The sequence below is a fragment of the Bison bison genome, unplaced genomic scaffold (assembly GCF_000754665.1).
Source record: "Bison bison bison isolate TAMUID 2011002044 unplaced genomic scaffold, Bison_UMD1.0 scf7180017864066, whole genome shotgun sequence".
Lineage (NCBI taxonomy): Eukaryota > Metazoa > Chordata > Mammalia > Artiodactyla > Bovidae > Bison > Bison bison.
The window spans coordinates 1,783,651-1,806,594 of record NW_011494638.1 but is presented as its reverse complement, the minus strand read 5'-3'; the positions used below and the strand labels follow the sequence as shown (position 1 = coordinate 1,806,594).

Sequence of the window (22,944 nt, the reverse complement as noted above, 5' to 3'; positions counted from 1 at the left end):
ACGTATGTATGCATCAAAGCATTTGGCTGGGTGGAAAGTTCCAGAAAATACATGCAAATCCCTCACTTCCTTTTACCTTTGGTTGAGCTACACTTAAAGGCTTCGTTTGCAGGCATGTATGGAAAATAAACACCATGGCCCAAGTCAGACCCTGACCCACTGGTGATTAGCTGACGGAGCAGTGCACAGGACTGAGCCGGATATTTCTGGAAGCTATAAATAAATACATAAGTTATCTACTTTAATTATTAACAAGAGGGAAATTTAGTGTCCTACTATTAGTCTCAAATTATCATTGAATTCTGCCTTCTTCAGCATACTCACCATCTCAGCAACATTTTGAGCTAATTGATGATCAGTAATAATGGAATATAATTAATTACAAAACTCCAAAAAGTTGAGTCAGGGAAACTGAAAACTGAGTGGTTCAATTGAACTTTTGATGTCATAGCATAGAGAATATATAGTTTTAAGTTTTAAGTTTTTTTTTTAAAAAGTTTTACTCTATAACTCTTAAGTTGAGAGCAACACATTTCAGGCAAATGCTGGGAACAAATCAAATACGGTGAAGTAATTAATGAATGTGAGTCAAGGGAGTGCACTGGAGAGTACATTTCACTGAAACCATTGCATGATTCGTATTGATTAATCCGTGGTGGTTTTATGTTGGGTGTTATTAACAGACTGGATAGTTTATAATGTTATGGTTTAGAGCCATACTTCACCAAAATAATTGCTATTTTCTTTATATTTGACGTTCATGTGTTAATGATGATGACACACAGAGGATGCTACATAATATCACCTTACATTTGTCCTGCTTTGCAGCTTTGATGGGCTTTCATGCTCGTTTCCCATTAGACTATCACAATTTCTAGGGTAGATAGAAGAGGTATTTTTCCTCACTGTATCCATGAGGAATCTATAGGTCTGATTTGTAAATGTGTGAGATTACACACTAGCAAGTGGTGAGCCAGTATGAGGCTCCCCATTGTTCTTTGCACATATTCACAGAACTAGAAGAGCTTTAGAATTCTTAGGTAATCTATCAACTAAGTGGTGTTTGAGTATAATGGATAAAATGGGTTCTAATGCCTGGGCTTGCCTCCAGGACCTGCTAATGAAGAACTTATTACCTTGGACAAATAACTGGGCTTCACTGCATGTCAATTTCCTCATCTTTGAAATGGGAGTAATAGTACTTATTTTCCCTTACATTAACGAATACCTAAAATGCTTGTAAACAGTGCCAAGTCTTAAGTAAGAGTTAACTATTTTAAATATTATCAAAAAAATGTTGCAAAATCTTGACTTTTGCTTGTGAAATCTCAATCTGTAAAACATATACCCTGACAAACATGTGCAACTACATTGTTTTTTAATGGTTACAATAGTATTTATTTAATTTTTTTATATTGGAGTATAGTTGATATAATAATGTGTTAGTTTCAGGTGTATAACAAAGTGGTTAAGTTGTATATATACATGCATCCATTCTTTTTCAAATTCTTTTCCCAATTAGGTTGTTACAGAATAATGAGCAGTTTCCTGTCCTATACAGTAGGTCCCTGTTGGTTATCCATTTTTTAAAAAGTACAACTGCATTGTTTTTAATTTTGAAATTTTAAATACTTGCTAATCAAACATATTTTCTCTTAGAAAACAGAGTCTAGGAAGAATTTTTAAAAATCTGCGTATTCATAAGTGTTTATGGTTCCATTGCCCCACCAGGATACCTTTCAAGCTATGCAACTTTTTATTTATTTCTTTTTGATGAGACAGGCAGTAACGAAGGGAAGAAAACCCACTAGTAGTTCTTGAAACCATATTTATTCCAACATTGTATTTTAATATTTCTTTTTATGCTCCCCAAATATATAATCAAATGTAGAACAGTTGAAGAATAGAGAGAAACATAAAAAATGGAATCCTATCCCACTCCCTAAAGATAGCTGCTCCTAATATTTTGATCTACTTTCTATCAGACATCTTTCTATGTCAATAAACAGATGTCTGTATTGTATTTCAGTCATGGCCCTGGCCAGAAACTGAATTCAACCCAGGTGGGTAAAATGAAGAGACTGTAATGAAAGGACTCTGTAGAGGGATGTGGATAGGGATTAGGGAACAGACAAGGAATGGACATTGAGGCCGTTACCTGGACACTCGCAGTATCAGGAAGCTCTTACCATCTCTAGGGCTGAAGTGAATGATGAGAAAATAGTAGTACTGGAACTCAATTCAAGCTGAAGCCAAAGAGGCGTGATTACTCCCTGGGGTCATAGAGCTGCCTGGGTTTTGCTGGTGGCACTGGTGGTAAAGAACTGCCAGACAATGCAGGAGATGTAAGAGATGCAGGTTCGATCTTTGGATTGGGAAGATTCCCTGGAGAAGGGGATGCCAACCCCCTCCAGTGTTCTTCCCTGGAGAAACCCATGGACAGAGGAGCCTGGCAGGCTACAGTCCATAGGGTTGCAAAGAGTCAGACATGACTGAAGTGACCTAGCTCGCATGCATAGCACTCCCACCAGAAATTCAGTACTGAAACAAAGAGAGCTGGAGGAAATTCTCTTCTCTTTCCTTTTGCAGTCACCTTCATTAGTTTAATCCAACTGAAAGTCAGACAGGAAGGGCAGTTTTAGAAATCGGCCAAGGGCACAGAGCAAGACACAGAAGGGTATCGGAAGGATGGAGTGGGTTGACAAATGAACAATAATTGACATAGTGGCCATTATGGATATGCCATACTTTAACTCAGGAATCTCCTACAGTTGGTTATTTATATTTTTTTTCCTATAAAAAAGCTTGTTTTAAAATGGCCATATAAACTGATATGTGCACATTTAGTGCTCGATTAACTTATAGGATATTTGTTCCAAATGAAATTATGAGGCTATTTATCTCTTGCTAATCTGCAGTAATAGTTTATGAACTACCATAACTCATCTTAAGCTTATAACTCGTGAAAATTTGTCACCTATAATTATATCAGTGCCTTCATATTTGTGATGTGACTTTTTACTTTTTCAAAGCCTCTTCGGGTTGATAATCTTATTTGAGCCCCACAACACTCTGGAGACAGCTGACAGCTGAGTTCCTTACCACACTCATTCCTTATGAATAAGTCTATGCTGTTCCTTTTAGTGTGTGTCTGGTATTGGCTTTGTTTTGAGCTGCCTTTAACCTCAGCAATTCCAATTTTGTTGAGAATTTAATGAACTACTTTTTCTTTCTCACACTGCATTTCATCTAGCTAATATACTTCCAATATGTTTATTCTGCTTGATACTTATATTATCCTTTTCCTGTAAAGGTAGGAAAATTCAGGATCAGGAAGACTTTCCATTTACAGTTTCATAAAGTTAGGGGAGAAAAGTACCAGCTAGGACCAAAACAATTAGGCTGAAAAATGGTCTATGAGGGTCTAGAATATGCTTGTTCACTGACAGGCCTAGCACATGAATGAATGGATGAACCAACCTAAGTGTTCTTGGACTTCAATAGATTGAGTACAAATGAGTTCATCTTACCATTGGCCAGTTGTGGTGGCTCTTAGATCCTGGCTGCCCAACTGTAGATAGATCCTTAGCTTTCTCCTCCAAGTCTTCCCTAGGGGTTTTGAAATTCACAGCACATGCCTCACTTCCTTTTGTAGAAGTCTGTATATTTTCTACACCAGCCAACTTTTCTTATTTTTATCCTTTTAGTTGTGCAAAAACTTCATTCTATGTGTGAACAGACCTATTCTCTGCTCCATTTCTCAAGCACTCTGCCTCCTCTGAATACATGGAGAAGGAATAAATTGACACTCAGGCATTTATCAGATCTTTCAGCACTAGAGCAACTCCAGAGAGCCCTAGAAAGAAAAATAGGAGGTGTCAGTGGGATACGGATTTGGGGGAAAGATACCTAGAAATAAAAGGCAAAGGAAAGGGAGTAAAACCAAAAGTAATTAATTCTCAACTGCACCACAAGCCCAGGGGTGGGGTATAGATTAGGCCCTGTGTCACCTTACTCCAGTTGTGGAGGACAGGATATGAGACTAGTTCATAACAGATACTTTATAACAATCTATTCTCACTTTATTCATGAGATGTATTTATTCACTGATTTATTCTCTCTGGTAGAATGCACAGGCATATTCTAGAGCCATGTACCACCCATGCCTATCTTATCTTGAAATCGTCAGAGGTATATCTTTTCAGTGACAGGTGGCATAGTCAGATATGTAACAGGGAAAAGTGTGGGATCATAGGTGGGCATGCTTGTCTCATGGGAGAAGCAAACAATCAGAGCAGAGTATTTATGCAGCAGTGGGGGCCCTTGTCTTCTGGATAAAAGTACAGCGCTGCCAGGTTGGGAGTGATGAGGGCATCCAGTTTTGCTTATTGATCTGCCGGATGTCCCATGATGTTTAGGCCTGATTAGGAAGGGAAAAAATTGGAGATGTCATTTTGATTAATATTTGAGCTCTCACATTGTGTTTCGCACTGACAACTCTGGGCAGTTTTGTCACTCTCATTGCTATGAGATACAATAGGGATAATGTAATACTGATTTTTTTTCTCCCTAAAATACACACCAGAAATAAATCTCAGCTGCAAGTTCATTTTTCTTTTAAGAATTGAATTTACATTAATTCTGAGGACTTTTCTGTTTATAGCAATGGATTTACATAATAGAAAACTTGTGTAATGAATTTGTGTTATTAAATGTAAATATTATGATTATTATCGAAGGTCTTCTGTTAAGCTTATGGCCTGTGTTAAGAAATATGCTATATTAAACAACTGAATGTTTTTGTGTGTGGGAAAGATAAAGTCATATTTGCTTGAAAGTAAAACATTTATTGATAAGATAGGTCAAGAAAACTTTATCTGTAAAGGGTTGGGCAGTTAATATTCTAAGCTTTCTGATTCATATGGTCTCTGTTGCAGCTACTGAACTCTGCCGTCATATATAGCACAGAGGCCATTGATAATACATAAAGGAGTGGGGTGGGGGGCTGTGTTCCAATAAACATTTATTTACAAAAGTAGATGACAGGCTGAATTTGCCTTACAGCGGCAGTTTGGAGAAATGTCTGTTTATGTCCTTTGCCACTTGGTGGGATTTTGTTTGCTTTCTTTCTGTTTTTCCATATTTCTGATTTATTTGTAATGACAAGGGTTGCTTGTGTAATAATGAATGAAAGAATCAGGATAAAGCCTGGATGTGGCTGCACAGAGGCCTCTTTGGAACCCTTTGAAGGCAAAGCCACTAGTTCTTTTAAAGATCATTATTTTCACAACTCATTCTGAAGCAGTTTATAATTTTAATTTATCATATTTCACCAACTCTGTATGGTTAAACCCATTTTGCTAAGGAGGAAATGGAACATAGAGAACTTTTGAGTCTGAAGCTCCCCAGGCTGAGTGTTGGGCACTTGCACTGTGGTGTGTTTGTCTTTTGTTCTCGTGTGTTCTTCACTGTACTGTACAGCAGAAGCACCTTCTGCAGATGGAGGTCAGCTTTCTGAGGCTGTCAAGCAGAGGATTAAATAAGAAAAACTCAGAAGAAAAGAAGTGGCTACCAGGAAACCCAGCAATGATCTCCTGAAGGAGAGGAATTCTGGCTATCTCTCAGTGCCTGGCTCTCAATTTACACACGGTTCTAACAGCCCTGGTCATCTGATTTCTCAGATGACAGATTAGAAATAGCAAATTGCAAGTGGGGAGACTGTTAGTGGCAGGAACTCTGATAGCAGAAGCGATAGCTGACAGGAGGGCAGGAGAAGCACACGTAGGAGTCACTGCTCAGGGCAGTCTTTCTTGTGCTGCTGGGAAGACGGTCATCCAAAAAAAAAAAAATATGCTGAAATCATTTCCCTTGTTCAGGAAGCTCTTAGATATGCTTGCACAGTTTATGGGCAACTGCCAGTCCCCTCCTGTGACTCCTGCTGGGAGCTAGGCTTTCTCTTTCCCAGGCACTGGCTTCAGGAAGAATATCTAAAGGTATTATATCCAAGGTGGATTCCAAACCTAAGGACATCTCAAGAACAGTTTGGGGCCTAGGGTTCAAGGCCAGTGAGTGGGTAGAGCTGAGAGTCCCTGTGAATCTGTTTTTGTTAGTTTCTTCTTATGTCTTCTCAGTAATGTGAGCTGTGTGACCTTGAGCAGGAAGCTTTACTCTGGCAGCATGGCCTGAGGATCCAGCCTCTAGTTATGACATGGTTTCTGTGGGAAAACACACTTTGAGTTTTAAAACCGTCTTATAAACAGACAATGGGAACAAAGCCTATGAATATGAAATTAAGGAAGTAAGGAAGAAGACAGTGCATTTCAGAGTTATTTTCACCACAGGTGTTAAATTTCCTCTCTCTTAATTTCTTAGTGAAATTAGTAGCAGCTAGCTATAAAAGTATCCATCTACTATGATGCCATATAAATGATACATTTGTTCTTCCGTGGTTTCAAAGTACAAGAAGAAAAGAAAATTTTAAAACTAAAACTCTTAAGAAAGATAAGATGAGGTTTGTCAAGTAATAGTAATAGGACATATTTTTAGAAAACAACCAATGTTTAATCTACTATAGATCTGAGTTTGTTTTAGTTGTTTTGGATGAGGCTATATAGATATATGTAAAACACAGTTTCCCAGATATAGGTAGTCATATTTTCCCTAACACAATAGAATCATGTGTCTAAATTCCTACTTTGCCACTCCAGAATATCACACAAGGTCACTACCTGGAGAAATAATTTTCCAGTCCAAAAGTTTTAGTTGGTTTTCTTCTTTTGTAGTATATAGTATATTTAGTTGATGTTAGCTGCTAAGTCGTGTCCAAATCTTTTGCTACCCCATGGACTATAGCCCACCAGCCTCTTCTGTCCATGGAGTTTCCCAGGCAAGAAATACTGAAGTGGGTTGCCATTTCTGTCTCCAGGGGATCTTCCCAACCCAAGGATCAAACCTGCGTCTCCAGTACTGGCAGGTGGATTCTTTACCACTGAGCTACCAGGGGAACCCTACTATATTTAGTATACAGTATATAAAATAAAGCTTTCCTTGTGGCTCGGCTGGTAAAGAATCTGCCTGCAATGTGGGAGACCTGGGTTTGATCCTAAAAATTTACAATTCCACTAGTTACCAACTATAGCATTCTGAGGGGCAGTGTTGCTCGGTTTTCTCATCAAGGTCACCCCTTTGTAGATAAGAGGTAAAGTTATGTTGTGCCAACTGCCTTGTCAGCACAACCAGAGTATGACTTTCATTATTTGCATTTTAAGGGTAGGTTTTGGGTATGCAGCATCCGGCAGGCAGTAGTCTCTCCGATATGTCATTTTCTCAGAGCCACATTATTTTGTTGTGCTATATTACAGATGGAACCCTCTTGGGATGATTGTTTTTGGAAAAGAAAAATAGGATACGTTAAAGTACAGGGTGGGCTTTTTTCCTATATCACCTTTTCCAAGCCCTTTTCTTCTTTATTACAACAATTACTGATGTTATTACTCAACATGTATTTTTAGTTTCCTGCCTATTTTGGGGGGAATCTTTATTTCTTCCTTCTTGGTTCTATTTACCACAGCTACACTATAATTTGAGATTTTGATTCAGGTAGTATTGTGTGCAAGAGTGTGCAATTTCTTATGTACATGCTTGTGCATATGGACTTTGTCAGGACTTTAGCTACTAAATAGTTGCACATTTGTCAAAATTCAACATCTTGAGTAGAAATTAGTGTCTATGAGCCCTGAGATTCGTACTGCTTAGTTTGAATCTTGTTCTACTCTTTCCAGTTCTTATTATCCCAATCAACTTTTAACTCCTCAAAAACTTGCCATCTCTTAATGGTAGTTAACACTGAATAAACATTAAGTATTACTTATGATAAATCCTTCATGTATTACTGTACTATTTTATACAGAAAGTTTCTCTGTTTCTCCCTCTTTATCTTCCTATCACCACTCTAGTTTAGCTCAACAGTTATATCTTATTCTGATGAAGGGCATACCACTCTGAAGGGATACTAGAATTTTCACACGTGGTCTTCCAATAAAATCATGATAAGTTCATCCCTTTGAAACAATTTGAAAAAATACAGGACAACATACAGGCACACAGTTTATGGATTACACTAAAGGCTTGAAAGTGCTACAAGTATTCTAAGCTGTTAACTGAAGGCAGGGTAAAGGCAAGTTAGTGTAGAGGAGAGTTTTGCTATTTGTTCTCATAGCAAATATAATTTTGTATCTAAAATTTAAGGGTTAACATATGCCCTCTTCAATAGCCTAAAACACCCAAAAGGACAAGAACTGTGTCTGTCAGTGTTCACTGTTCTGTTCTAGGAACAGCATAGCACTTGACACATGGGACAAAATTAGCAAATATCTGTCGAGTTTTATTAAAATGTTTAAAAATATTTTGCTTCTGTATACAATATGCTGTGGGCTTCCTAAGTGGCTCAGTACTAAAGAATCTGCCTGCCAAGCAGGAGATCTGAGTTTGATCCCTGGGTCAGGAAGGTTCTCTGGAGAAAGAAATGGCAACCCACTCCAATATTTCTTTCCTGGCAAATCCCATGGACAGAGGAGCCTGGCAGACTATAGTCCATGGGGTCGCAAAGAGCTGGACACAACTTAGAGACTAACCAACAGCAGCATCAACATGCTGCTAAACAGCCAATGGATCCCTGAATAAAAAGTGCCTGAAGGTATTATAAGCACTTTTATTTTCGGAGAGAAAGTTAAAAAGATACCTAGAGATAAATGAAAATGAAAACATGATGATCCAGAAACCTATGGGATGCAGCAAAAGCAGCTGTAAGAGGGAAGTACAGCCTTACAAGTTTACCTCAGCAAAGAAAAAACCTCACATGAATAACCTAAACTCACACCAGGATGAGGTAGAGACAGAGGAGCAAAAGCTCAGAGTTAGTAGAAGGCAAGAAATCGTAAAGATCAGAGAAAATATAAAATAGGGACTAAAAAAAATAGAAAAGATAAGTGAAACTAAAAGCTGGTTCTTTGAAATGATAAACCACCAATATTCATAGCAGCATTATTTACAACTGCCAAGCAACCTAAGTGTCCATTAACAGATAAATGGAGAAATAAGAGGTGGTATATATATACAAAATGGAATACTACTTGGCCATAAAAAGAATGGAATTTTGCCATTTGCAACAACATTGATAGAATTAGGGGCTTCCCTAATGGCTCAGTGATAAAGACTCCACCTGCCAATGCAGGAGACACAGATTTGATCTCTAGTTTGGGAAGATCCCATGGAGAAGGAAATGGCAACCCACCCCAGTATCCTTGCCTGAAAAATCCCATGGACAGGTGAGCCTGGTGGGCTGCAGTCCATGTGGTTGCAAAGAGCTGGACACAACTTAGTGACTGAGCAGGTAGGCATGGATCAACTTAGAGGATATTATACCAAGTGAAATAAGTTAGAGAAAGAGAAATATTGTATGGTTATTCCACACATGTGGAATCTAAAAGAAACAGACTCATAGCTATAGTGAACAAACTAGTAGTTACCAGTGGGGAGAGAGAAGGATGGAGGGGCAACATAGGGATTGAGAATTATGAGATACAAACTATTATGTATAAAATAAGCTAATGGATTTATTGCTCAACACAGGGCCTATAGCCAATATTTTATAATAACTTGATATAAATGAAGTATAATCTTTAAATATTGTGAGTTACTATACTGTACACCTGTAACTTATATATTGATAATATTGTATATCTACTATACCTCAGTAAAAAGGCAAAAAAAAAAAATCTATGGCTAGTAAAAAAGAATTCTGAAGAAATTTGGATAAGATAGATTTAAAAACTCTTCTGGGAAAAATTTTAAAGTGTAGCTTCTTTAAGCATTATTTTTCCATATGACTCATTATTCACTCCTAATGTATGAAACTAACGTTACTGCCTTATATTTAGAGACAGAAAATTCTGCCACTTTTAGTTTGTGCACTTTCTGGCAAATCACAAATTGATCAGTCTTAGTTTCCTCATGGTAATGATGATAATACAATGTTGTAGAAGAGATGGGATAAGTTAATGTATGTAAGAATACTGGCTTTATTTTTATTAATTAACCACTCATGTATGTGCATATTGCACATACATATATTTGTATATTACATATATATCTATATATCTATTCCTATCACTTTATCTACACACACCACACACACACATATATACACACATACCACATGGTTGCATTAATAAAAAAGTAACTGGAGCAACAAAAGAAAAGTAAATTGGAACTCATAAAAATTAAAAACTTTTGTCCCTCTAAGGACATTATGAAGTATGTGAAAAGACAGCCTACAGAATGGTAAAACTTATTTGCAAATCATATATCTCATAAATGTTTAATATCCAGAATGTATAAAGAATTTTTACAATACAACAAAAAGATAAAAGATCACGTTTTAAAAGGACAAAGACTTGAATAGGTATTCCTTCAAATAAGATATGCAAATTGTGAAAAAGCATATGGAAAGATTACCAATATGTTAGCCATCAGGGAAATGGAAATCAAAATCACAATGAAATATCACACTACATTCACATTTATAATCAAAAAATGAAAAATAACAAATCTGCCAAGGGTACAGAGACATAGGAAACTTCATTGCCTTTATTGTTTCCCTTATTACTTGCTATCTTTCAAGGTTTTAAGTAAAGAAAATACTTGCAATAATCAATTTTAGCTTATTCCTGCAGTCTGATTACATTTTGGATCAAGTGCAGGCTGGATATGTTAGTTCCAAATCTGCATTTAATGTTCTCAGGGGCTATTCTATAGCAAGAGAGAGGAACACATCAGGAATGTTGCTCTGTGGCTCTTCCTTAACTTGGCCCCTTTGGCAAGCATTTTATATGAATGCTTGGAACATTAGTGGGTTTCACAGCTGCCAAGTTTGGTGAAATAAACCCAAAGGAGCCATCTGCCCCTCCCCATGCTGCCTTCTTTCAATTCCCTAACAACTTCTCAGTAGCCAGCTGCCACGGAAACGATTGGAAAAACAAGACTCAGTGGACTGTAATGATTGTTATTCTCTGGGAAAGTAGGTTCTCTGATTTGGCTGAGAGATAAAGGATATTGAATGCACTTGATTCATCTGGGGCATCAATAATATCCAACTTCTACCATTAACTTACTTGTTAGGATTTGATAGGAAAGGTCTTTTGTGTTTCCAGGGTTGAATCTGGTGAAAACAAATCTAAAGGTCAAGTCCTTGTCTTCGGTGGTGGGCAGGAAATTTGACTATGGGAATGCTGTCAGATTTTATCTTGTGTGATATAAAAAATGTTGGTTGCTAATCTCAGCCTTTTCAAAAGTATTGGACTTTTGGCCTATCATTTTTTCCCTTTCACATTCAACTGCAGGTAGATTCCATCCACTCTAGGCCAAAGAGTCAGAGAAATAGGAACGCCACTGAGGAACCCAGGGTGTCATCTTACGGTTTGTCCTTTGAGGGGATAGCAAACTGTTTCACTAACTTCAGTTAAAGGAATTGTACTGTATGCTGATAGATCAACATTGAGAACCAGGAAAAGAACTGGAGTAAGAAGGCTTGACAAGACAATTTACTTTTCATTCATGATTTGCACTGAATTTGGTTATCATACTTTCCTTACTTCCAGAAGTGTCAACTGTAAGTCTAGTTAGGATTAACACATTGTACATGTTTCTTATTTTATGTCATTTATCTTTAAAACACATTCTACGTTTGGTCTGTTAATGAGACTATCCCTCATCAATGATTTTACAAAGCAAGTTGTGCTTTTCTTAATACTGAGTTTAAAAGAATCTTTAATACATCATAATCTAATAATATATAAATAAACAGCAAAACTGGGAATTTGGAATCAGATGACTTAGTTTATCTGCACAGATACAAGGAAAGGTCAAATGTATGATCCAATATCCAATACTATAGAAAACTGAGCACCCTACCAACTTATATGAGAAAATATCTTTTTCACTAGTTCTGGCCTCCTGTGTGTGGGTTCAGTAGCTCAGTCCTATTCAACTCTTTGCAGCCCCTTAGACTGTAGACTGCCAGGCTCTTTTGTCGAATCTTATTTTACATTTCCAGAATACTGGAGCGGATTGCCCATTTCCTACTCCAGGGGATCTTCCTGACCTAGGGATCAAGCCCTTATCACTTGTGTCTCCTGCAGTACCACCTGGGAAGTCCCTCTGGCCTACTAGCTATCAATTATTTTGAATAGAGGTCTCCATTCTTCTAGTCACAATTTAAAATCTAAAAGCTCTGAAAACAAAATTTTTATTTTTTTAATTAGTTTGTGGTAAGGCAACAAAATCAAACCTTAATTAACATGTTATTTATTTCACAAAGTGCAAGTATTCTTTTTTTTTTGTAGATACATGGCATGTTTTATTACTGTCTGCTCTTCCATACTCTGCTATAGCTGTTATACAATATACATTTGTGCATTAGCTTCTCTCTGCAAAATCTGAAAAATTCTGAGTTCTAAAACACTATGGTCTAAACATTTTGAATAAGGAATTGTATTATCTCTTTCTGTCATTCTCCCCAAAGCAATTGATGCATGCTTGCATGCAAAGTCGCTTCAGTTGTGTCCGACTCTTTGCAACACTATGGACTGTAGCCTGCCAGGATCCTCTGTCCATGTGATTCTCCAGGCAAGAATACTGGAGTGGGTTGCCATGCTCTCCTCCAGGAGATTTTCCTAACCCAGGGATCGAACCCACATTTCTTACATCTGTCAGCATAGGCAGGCAGGTTCTTTACCACGAGCGCCACAAAGTAATTGATGTTTTCCACAAAATGCCATGTGTTTTGTTGCCTCCCATTTATTTAACACATTTTAATCTGGCTCTGCCTCCACTGTTTTAATGTAACTTTTCTTGACGTTACCTCGATGATGGCAGGTACTTGTCTGCAGTCACTGCCATTTGAGTCCTTCTCTTTTCTCTCTCCATCCTCAGCCTCACATTAATCTGCCTTCTCTTGATGGCCAAGAGCCCCTTTTTCCCAGCTATTTCTGTATGCTCTCTCTCTATTGTTTCCTGGACCTGTTCTCAGTGTCCTTCTCTTTTTGTTTGCATTTTCCTTGGGCAATCTCACCAATGCAGATGCTTTTTTGTGTATGGTGAGATATACATAACATAAATTTTACCATTTGAATTATTCTGAAGTACATTTACATTGTTGTACAGCCATCATCGCCATCTTGGGAACATTTTCATCTTTCCCAAATGAAACCCATAAAAAATAAGTCCTCATTCTCCCCTCCCTGCAGCCCTTGGCAAACACCTTTGTACTTTCTGTCACCATGAATTTGAATTTGACTACTTTAGGTACCTTATATACGTGGATTCGGCACAGTATTCGTCCTTTTATGACTGGCTTACTTCACTTAGCATAATGCCCCCAAGATTCATCCGTGTTGTAGCATGTATCAGAATATCCTCTTTTTAAGGCTGAATAATGCTTCCTTAATGTTTTCTAATTCAGAACTGGGTAGGACAAAGGTTGATGCCAGAAAGCTTATCTATATTCTGTGAGATTCCTTCCACTGTATAAGGTGTATCCAACTACATACAAATCACCTAGAGGAAGTGGCAGCAGATTATAAATTATAGAAACAGTGATGCTGGTGAGAAGAATAGGATAAAATGCTCTGGCTAAAGAATAAGGAAAAGGAAATGGTTCTATAGAGTTAAGAACCCACCGAAAAACACTATTAACTTATCTCAGTAATTCCAAAGGGCATTACTGCTTCTTAACCTCAAGACTGTCAACAGTGTCTAGTGATGAACTTGGATCATCTGAAAGATAAGCTACATTCTGCATTTATTTTGTAAGTCTCCAGTAAATCATGGAATTATGTAGTATACTTCAGAAGTAGAAAAATATTTAAAAACAAGATACTTTAAGGCCAGATGGATTGGAATCTTCATCATCTCTTACATGACCTGTTGAAGACTTTCCTGACTACCTCACCAGTCAAACACTTTCTTCAATTGTCTTCTCCTTATTTAGTTTAAACTTAGCCCCGAAGATGCCATTCCTCATGGTCTGTGGTGGAAATGTAACACCACTCCTCGGCATTCTTCTTGCCTTTCCTAGCTTTTAGTCAAAATACCTTCCCTAACCACTTCCTCAACCACAGGACACACAAATACCCTGAAACTTATCCTTTTTCAACCTCAGTTTTGTGTACCTTCCTGCATTAAGAATTAAATAAGATGTGTATTAAGTGCTAAGCAAAGCTGAAAATATACTCAATTAATGATAGCTAATGGCAATTTTAATGAAGATGATAAGGAGAAAAAATATATTTTATGTATAGTTCCTTCTGAAATAATTGAGAGCTTTAAAAGGCATTGTTTTAAAAGATTTTTAAAAAATATGAACCATTTAAAAAGTCTTATTGAATTTGTTACAATATTGCTTCTGTTTTATGTTTTGGTTTTTGGGCCATGAGGCATATGGGATCCCAGCTCCCTGACCAAGGTTCAAACCCTCACACCCTGCCCTGGATGGCAAAACCCCAAACACTGAACCGTCAGGAAAGTCCCAGGCAATTTTTGAGGTGTATATTAAAGCTCAATCTCACCTATTTAGTGAATCTCTTCATGGTTCCTAATACTCAGAGAATGAGGGTAGAAGGGAGTTATTAAAAAGTATGAAATGTCTAGCCAGGCTTCACGCTTGTTTTTATGACTTTACACAGTTATGTATTTAGTTATTTATTTTGCTTAAGAAGCAGACTTCCACTTGTAAGATAGTGGAAACAACAACAACAACAAAATCTGAAATCTAAATCTGTCTGAAGTAAAAGTACGGCCACAAGTACTACTTGCATTAGTTCCCTGCTGCCGCTTAAGAGATCACCGTGGATTCAGCAACTTGAAACAACACCCATTCACTAACTCTCAGTTCTCTAAGTCCAGGTGAGCTCAACCAGGTTCTCTGCTTAGACTTGAATTTAAGGTTCAGCCAACTGGACTGTGAACTGGAGGCTTTTAGGAAGAATTCCATTCTATGCTCATTCAGTCCTGGGCAAATTTTAGTTCTTTGTGGTTACAGGTCTGAGGTTCTTTGCTAGCTGTAGGTGCTGTTACTCCTCCAGGCCACTCCCTGATTCTTCTTCCTGGTTTCCTCTATCTTCAAAGTCATCACTGGATGCTTGGGGCTGGTGCACTGGGACGACCCAGAGGGATGGTATGAGGAGGGAGGAGGGAGGAGGGTTCAGGATGGGGAACACATGTATACCTGTGGCGGATTCATTTTGATATTTGGCAAAACTAATACAATTTGTAAAGTTTAAAAATAAAATAAAATTTAAAAAAAAACAACACCAGTAGGTCATAGATATACTTCAAAGCCTTTAGATATAAATTTGACTAATTAGAATAATATTCTAGCTAGAAGAAAAATTCTAAAGAATTCTAAAGTTTGAAAGTTGCATCTACCGTATTTTCTTAAACTATGCCTCAGATTCAGTGTACAACCAGTTGTTTTTTATATGTTTTGTATTTGCTACAGCAAAATTGCTGCAATAAATGTCTTTAATATACACTCTTAGAGAAAAAAAAAATCTTGTAATGACTTATAATGGAAAAGAATCTTAAAAAAAAAAAAATCACTTTGCTGTACACCTGAAACTAAAACACTGTAAATCAACTGTATTCCAAAAACATTTTTTAAAATAAACAGAAAAGTTATCTAAAAAATAAAGTCAGATGGTTCTAGTAAATGAGAATTAATATAACCTCTAGCCCAAATTTTCCCTAAATCTCCTACATACCTATAGGCTTCTCAGACATCCTACGGTACAGACACCATCAGTTCAGAGAACTAAAGCCAGAGGGAATGGAAACTCATTTCTTGCAAATGTGTTTGGCCAAAGAGAACATGACAAAAAAAAATTACTCTAAGTTGTGCAACTGCCATCCTACAAATACTTTGTTTGTGTGTTTTTGCTGAGCATTGAAGATGGCTTCTTGTTTATTGGTCTTCACAGGCACACCACATGGGGCCAGCCTTAAAGTTTCAATGGCATAATTTTGAAATATAGAGATGGAGGATCATGCTCCTAGTAAAATAAGAGCAAAACTTAAAAAAAAAAATGACACTTTGCTTCCTTCTTATGCTTTTAAATCTCTCTGATGTACCCCTCTCCTATCAGCTGGAGAAAAATTGCTATTCGGCCTGGCCCACTTGAATAATCTCCCTATTTTAAGGTCTGCAAATTAGAAACTTTAATTATATATGCAGTGTTACTTTTTGCCATGTAACAACATAATCACTGAAGTGCTGTAATTGTATTCACAAGGGAAAGATTCACTTAAGGATGAGGTTATTGGGGATTATTCGTAGAATTCTACCTGTCATATTGGTGTTCAGTTAGGATAGTGTTTGGAATGGAAGAACGAAGAGATAGGAGAAGCTTTTTGTGTAGCTGGGTACAAAAACATGATATGAAATTGTATAAGTGGAGGCACGGTGTGCCGGAACTGTAGTGAAGGTACACTGAGAATTGGTGCTGACATGCCTGTTGGAGGTTTGGTCACCCAGTCTTTGCCTGAAGGAAACCATTGCCATATACCAGGGAGAAATTGATTGCAATTAAAAAGTTTCTGTCCTCCCATGACCATCATGTCCCTCAAACAAAAAAGTGACTTTCCCTGTGCCTCCACCCTCACCCAACCAACATCTTATTCAAGAGACTATTTCCTGATTTTTCCTTATCCAATACTCTATTTTTCCCTGCAAAATTCCAGAGCAACTCAGTAAGATATTTACCTAACTAAATTAATTGACAACAGAAGTGAATAAATGATAGAGTCAAATCTCTAGGAATATTGTATCCTCTAAGTAAAATAATCTTCAACCAAGAAAATGAGGGAAAAAAGACTATTTTTGAAATATTTTAAAAGTAAAAAAATAAGCATACCTTGTATAAAAGAATAAAAAATACAGGTTGAATGACATTTTGCAATACTTATAAGCAGTACAATTTTAATGTTTTGTTTATAACAGGTAATTTTAAACTTAAATATGTTCTTTGTATCATTATATAGAAATACTTTTCCATAAATATTCACTTCTTAAATTGGTTTTAAATTATATGAAGTCTTAGAATGAGGTTAAAAATTAAAATTTAGTCATAGTAGTTTCCATGATGTTAGCACATGTTTAAAAAGGAGGAATATTTGATAAGTAAATACATTTTCCAAAAAACTCTACCTTCAAATTTGTTTAAAATTAGTGTATTATTTGTAATCCTTATATATGTCAGCAACTTCAAACCTCAATGTATTTTTATTCTTTTTTTCTTTCACCCTACCCCCACTCTCACCCCTTTATTCTGTTTTTCTAGAGGTCAACGGTCAGAATTAGATGTGAGGGTTGAGGTGGCCCAGCTGATAAATCCCAGTGTTGCTCTGAATGTGCTAGAGGCAGTGGCAGAGCTGGGGTTAAGGTCGTGGTGGTCAGAGACTTTGTGAAAATGTATTCTACATACCCTTAAGGTATAGAAGGTTGATGTGAAGCCAATCCTGAGTTTATCATATTAAGACTTCTGTATAGAATAAAATGAGTCACATCCTTGGCAATCTATTTTACAGCTGAATTTATTCATATACATCTAGGAGTGGAGGTGCATGCCTTTATGCCTAATTTAATGTTTTCAGATCCATTTCCTATCCTCACCCTTCCCTTATTTTCTAGTTAGCTAAGTTTGATACCTCCTGGGTCCCCTATCCCTGGTCAGAACCCCCATCAGTTATACATTTTCTGGAGTAAGATGCAGTAACTGTGAAATGGTTTTGTTAGGAAGAGGGCACCAGGTCGATCTCCATGCACTTCTGTGAACAAAGCAATGAACTTCACGTGTAACTGAAGATAAATGGTAAATCTCACAACAGACCCAGTGGTCAAATGCCTTGATACGTGGAATTTGATTATAGCTGTCAATAAGCTGTTTTGTTGAAACCTGATTTTATTAATTTGACTACTAAATGTGGTAGTGAGGCCATTATTCCAGCCTGTTCTCTTCTGGAGACAGTCAATTTGAAGTATAACTGCCCTCTTAATTACTGCCTGATATTGTGATGTAGTCAGTTAGAAAATGCCTACCTGATGTAGAAAAAGGACCTAAGTCTATAATGTGTCCACTCACATGTTCTCACTATTAAGCTTTAGTCATATAAGTATAATTTATATCAATTGCTAATCACAAGATAGGAATTATTTACCAAATTCTGATTTTTCACAATTCCACAATAAGCACAATATTTAATTGATAAAATTTTTGATTAAACAAATTGTTTAAAATTTGTTGGTTTACAATATATGTGATATTAGTGTGCTGGGAAGATTTTATGTTTCTGTAATAATGCTATTTTTATACTGTTCTTCTGAGGCAAAACACCATAAGTTATAATAAATTATCTACTATCTCAATTTTATTTACAAAATTTTGAGTAAGCAAAATATTTACGTAAAATGTGGTTAAAAACTAACCCATCTGAGTATTGTTTTTGAATCTTAATTTACTCACTGTTTGCAAATGTATTCATCACGTAACTATGTTTTGTTTTGTAACCATTTCTGACGGTTTTGAGATTATAGGTATTGGTTTTCTTATAGACTTAGCTGACCTAGTTGTTAAATTGTAGAACAAAGTTTATCTGGCTTGGGTTTTTAAATATGTAATTTAAAGCTATTCATTAATTGGTAGCAGGCTATGATAATTTTGTTGATTTTAGAAAACACATATTAGTGGGAGTTGAAAAATGTTTAAATAGAAGATAACAAATATTTAAAATATGGGAAGATTATAAGAGAAATAAAATCAAGGGAGCAATCTCTGCTTCTTTGGAAGGGAATCAAAGTGTAGAATATTACTTCTCCTTCCTTTTCTTTATGTAGATATTCAAGTCTATGACATATAAGGGATATTTTATCATCTGAATGTATTCTCTTTATCCTCTGCCATGTTCTGTCACTATTGAAGGCAGCATCCTTCCTGGTACACGTCTTGATTTAAAATAGATTGATACTTCAGAATCAGATTTCATTACAGGCATATTATAAAGGTATTATTTGCCCTATTTAAAAACAAAACTAAACAAAAAAACTATAATGCCCTATAAATATTGACAATCCCAATGCGCTTAAAATATGACTGTATTCTTACAACATACTGATTTACAACAATTTCTGAATTTTCTTTCTTTCCTTTCCTCTTTGTGTGTAGAAAACTGCTAAAGGTTTTATACTGGTCTCTTGACAAATCTTATTCCATACTGTCTTGAAGATGAAAATGACATTATTTCATTGGGATTTAATCCTCACTCATCTGCTGATAATGCTTAAGCCTTTGTCTCTCTGCTCTGATCACTATCTGGAACTGCATATGTTAACTCTGCATGTCTGCTTGAATGGAAGCAGAAACAACTCTGCTGCATTATCCAGGCCATTTAGGCAGCAAGCAATGGGCTACTCCACAGGTCAAGTTAAAATATGCCATCAGAGACTCACTTGTGTTTCCAGTTCCAGGTTCTTGGAATCAGGAAAGACTTGGCCACATTGCTGAGACCTGGTTCAGGCATCAGGCATGTAAATGCTGCTTTTCCCAGTGTTAGTTCCTCCTGGACTCCAGGGTTGATGTTTACAAAGGGGTATAATTTGGTGTTTTTTTTCTGTCACACTGAGACCATGGCATGCTCTGATGCTTTCATAGCCACCTCCTTCCACTGCTACAAAAAAAAACAGTAAAATTTGGTTTATTCATTCACTGAGCAAGCACATGTTGAACTCTGCTTTCCAAAAAGAATTTAGCACTTGGTAGGGAGAAAACCCTGAATTTAACTAGCAAACAAAATATACCAATTACAAATGTGTTAAGATCTACAAAATAAAGAAGCTGAGATAGAAAAAACAATGCATCAGAGGAGAATTTACTTTAGAAGAGCCTCTCTGAGGAAGTGAGGCTTTAAGCTACTACTTAAAGAGAAAGATGGAGCTAGCTGGAAAGAATTTATTTTCAAAGATCTCCCACCCCACATTGGCAATCATAAATTCATTCTCTTGTCTTTGAGTCTGTTGGGGGGAGGGATAGTTAGCAGTTTGGGATAGACCCATACACACTGCTATATTTAAAGTGGATAACCAGCAAGATCCTCTTATATCTTATAGCACATGGAACTCTAGTCAATGCTATGTGGCAGCCTGGATGGGAGGGGAGTTTGGAGAATGGATACATGTACATGTATGGCTGAGTCCTTTTGCTGTTCACCTGAAACTATCACAATGTTTTTAATTGGCTATACCACAATACAAAATAAAAAGTTTAAAAACAAAGAACTGTTTTTTAAACAAACAAAAAAAAAGATCTAATTTGTAAACAAGGAGAGGATGACATGGGAGGAAGCTGGGGCAAGAATATGACTTGTGGGTCAAGGAGTTTGGATTTAATCCCAAGTGTAGCCACCGTGAAAAATCATTAGCCACATTACTGATGTCATATAATCCACTAAGAAGTATTTATCCAGCCTTTAATTTAGGCCAGACTCCAGCCTGGTTTACTGAGGAGGATTAAAAAGTAAGGCAAATGTATAATCCTACTCTGATTTTGATTATAATCTACCCTGAGAGGCAAGGAGGAGTTTTGAGTTTCAGGTAGGAGGCAGAGGAGACCACACTGCTCTTATGCCTAGTGAGCTCAGGCCTGGAGTCAGGCAGATCCTAGAGCCACAGAGCTGAATAGGTTTGTTAAATTACTCGCAAGGGGCTGGGTAAGAACCCACGGACATCAGAGGAAGACTGTCAGATAGCGCAGCACCCACTGTGTGCCAGAACCCACCCTAAGACGTTCTACATATCTACTCAATCTAATTCCCTGTGAGGTAAGAATGATTAAGATCCCCATTGCACAGATGAGGAAAGTGAGGCACGGAAATGTAAAATGACTCGCCCAAGACCACACAACACGAAAGGGTAAAACCAGGATTCAAGTGAATGGCAGGCTGGTGCTGAGTCTGCTCTTATTCATCATGCAGTGATGTCTCAGGACTGTAAGCTTTGGCAGATAGAGAGGACATCAGCTAGACACACAGTTTCAAAAGGGGCCACAGAGAAAGTTTTGGTGTAAAATGTAATTAGTGATGTTTCACATTTGGTGAAACTGTAATTAAAGATGTTGTGCAGTGTTTTCATTAAGTGATGAAAGCAGGCTATACATGTGGAAATATTGTCAATATGGACCTAGGCTCTGCAAAGAGGCTCGGCTGTTTCTTATGTTTCTGTGCACTGGCTTCTTCTTTTTTTTCAAAATTTTATTTTATTTTTTAACTTTACAATACTGTATTGGTTTTGCCATATAGCAACAAAAATCCGCCTCAGGTATACACGTGTTCCCCATCCTAAACCCTCCTCCCTCCTCCCTCCCCATACCATCCTTCTGGGTCGTCCCAGTGCACCAGCCCCAAGCATCCAGTATTGTGCATCGAACCTGGACTGGTGACTCGTTTCATGTATGATATTATACATGTTTCAATGCCATTCTCCCAAGTCATCCCACCTTCTCCCTCTCGCACAGAGTCCAAAAGACTGTTCTATACATCAGTGTCTCTTTTGCTGTCTCGTACACAGGGTTATTGTTACCATCTTTCTAAATTCCATATATATGCGTTAGTATACTGTATTGGTGTTTTTCTTTCTGTTTTACTTCACTCTGTATAATAGGCTCCAGTTTCATCCACCTCATTAGAACTGATTCAAATGTATTCTTTTTAATGGCTGAGTAATACTCCATTGTGTATATGTACCACAGCTTTCTTATCCATTCATCTGCTGATGGACATCTAGGTTGCTTCCATGTCCTGGCTATTATACACAGTGCTGCGATGAACATTGGGGTATACGTGTCTCTTTCAGTTCTGGTTTCCTCAGTGTGTATGCCCAGCAGTGGGACTGCTGGATCATAAGGCAGTTCTATTTCCAGTTTTTTAAGGAATCTCCACACTGTTCTTCATAGTGGCTGTACTAGTTTGCATTTCCACCAACAGTGTAAGAGGGTTCGCTTTTCTCCACACCCTCTCCAGCATTTATTATTTGTAGACTTTTGGATCGCAACCATTCTGACTGGTGTGAAATGGTACCTCATAGTGGTTTTGATTTGCATTTCTCTGATAATGAGTAATGTTGAGCATCTTTTCATGTGTTTGTTAGCCATCTGTATGTCTTCTTTGGAGAAATGTCTATTTAGTTCTTTGGCCAATTTTTTGATAGGGTCATTTATTTTTCTGGAATTGAGCTGTAGGAGTTGCTTGTATATTTTTGACATTAGTTGTTTGCCAGTTGCTTAATTTGCTATTATTTTCTCCCATTCTGAAGGCTGTCTTTTCACCTTGCTTATAGTTTCCTTTGTTGGTGCACTGGCTTCTTGAGGAATACGTAATTTTGGATCAGTGATAACTGCCTGGAATACTGGCCAGGACCCTCTTTTCATTTTCTGTTAGCATGTTAATTGTTCTAAGCTCTCTTGTGATTGTTTCCATTCTCTAATGTACTGTTGTATAGTTAGGGTTAAAACAAATTGTATAAAAACTCATTAAAGACTAAGCAATAGGGGAAAAATGTAAGATATTTATGAAAGGTATTCTATACAATGAATATTTTATGAGGGGTAGATTTTATGGTATTTTTTACACATCTACTTTGAAGGAAGAAATGGTATTGTGACTTTCAATAATATTTAACTCACATGTGTCCCTACATCATATTCAGATGGACCCAAATGAAGATTCAGTTCAGTTCAGTTCAGTTGCTCAGTCGTGTCCGACTCTTTGTGACCCCATGAATCGCAGCACGCCAGGCCTCCCTGTCCATCACCAACTCCCGGAGTTCACTCAGACTCACGTCCA

General features: G+C 37.2%; 1 protein-coding gene across 1 annotated transcript in view; it reads left to right on the top strand.

Moving 5' to 3' along the window:
• The window catches only part of WDR72 (WD repeat domain 72), a 227,036-nt gene that overhangs the window by 58,440 nt on the left and 145,652 nt on the right, over positions 1-22,944 (top strand). The window lies entirely within an intron of this gene.